This window comes from Temnothorax longispinosus, chromosome 6, assembly GCF_030848805.1.
Source record: "Temnothorax longispinosus isolate EJ_2023e chromosome 6, Tlon_JGU_v1, whole genome shotgun sequence".
In the NCBI taxonomy this organism is placed as follows: Eukaryota; Metazoa; Arthropoda; class Insecta; order Hymenoptera; family Formicidae; genus Temnothorax; species Temnothorax longispinosus.
In genome coordinates this window covers 13,790,982-13,791,599 of record NC_092363.1, presented here as the reverse complement: position 1 = coordinate 13,791,599, position 618 = coordinate 13,790,982, and the positions used below count along the sequence as shown (strand labels likewise).

At 45.0% G+C, this 618-nt stretch overlaps 1 long non-coding RNA gene across 2 annotated transcripts in view; it reads right to left on the bottom strand.

Annotated features, from left to right (window-relative positions):
* LOC139814703 (uncharacterized) overlaps window positions 1-233 on the bottom strand; it is a 1,085-nt gene extending 852 nt beyond the window's left edge. The window contains exons 1-2 of one of the 2 annotated variants that reach the window (XR_011732525.1): window positions 142-233; window positions 1-71 (exon numbers count right to left, since the gene is read on the bottom strand). The exon at window positions 1-71 is cut by the window's left edge and continues 82 nt beyond it. This is a non-coding gene — a long non-coding RNA (uncharacterized lncRNA). The other variant, XR_011732524.1, reaches the window with a different exon arrangement.
* Window positions 234-618: the final 385 nt, after the last annotated feature.

Sequence of the window (618 nt, the reverse complement as noted above, 5' to 3'; positions counted from 1 at the left end):
TATTCGATATATTTTCGATATTAGGCGTGATGACCATATTACACCGTATAGACGACAACTGGGATGGCTTTCTGTTGAGAATAGACGGCATTATTTTCTCGGTTGCCAGATGTATCGTATTCTACACATGCGTTCGCCCACCTATTTGTCTGAGCTTTTCACCTTTCCTGATCCATCACTCAAGCAATCTAATCGTCTTGCTGAATTATCTGTTCAAACTTTCCATATTCCTGCTCACAGAACAGTGGCTTACAGAAATTCATTCCATTCTCTCTCTCTCTCTCTCTCTCTGTCTCTCTCTCTGTCTCTCTCTCTCTCTCTCTCTCTCTCTGTCTGTCTCTCTCTCTCTCTCTCTCCTCTCTCTCTCTCTCTCTCTCTCTCTCTCTCTCTCTCTCTCTCTCTCTCTCTCTCTCTCTCTCTCTCTCTCTCTCTCTCTCTCTCTCTCTCTCTCTCTCTCTCTCTCTGTGAGTATTGGAAGTTGGCCGTGTTCTTTGCTCCTGTAATATTTGAGTATTGCTGCTGCCGTGAGCTGCCTTCGGGCTGTTTTGTTGCAGATTCAAGCAGGTTTTTTGTTGCTTGTCACGGGCCCTATTCTCTCTCCTGGATGTTTCAACCTAA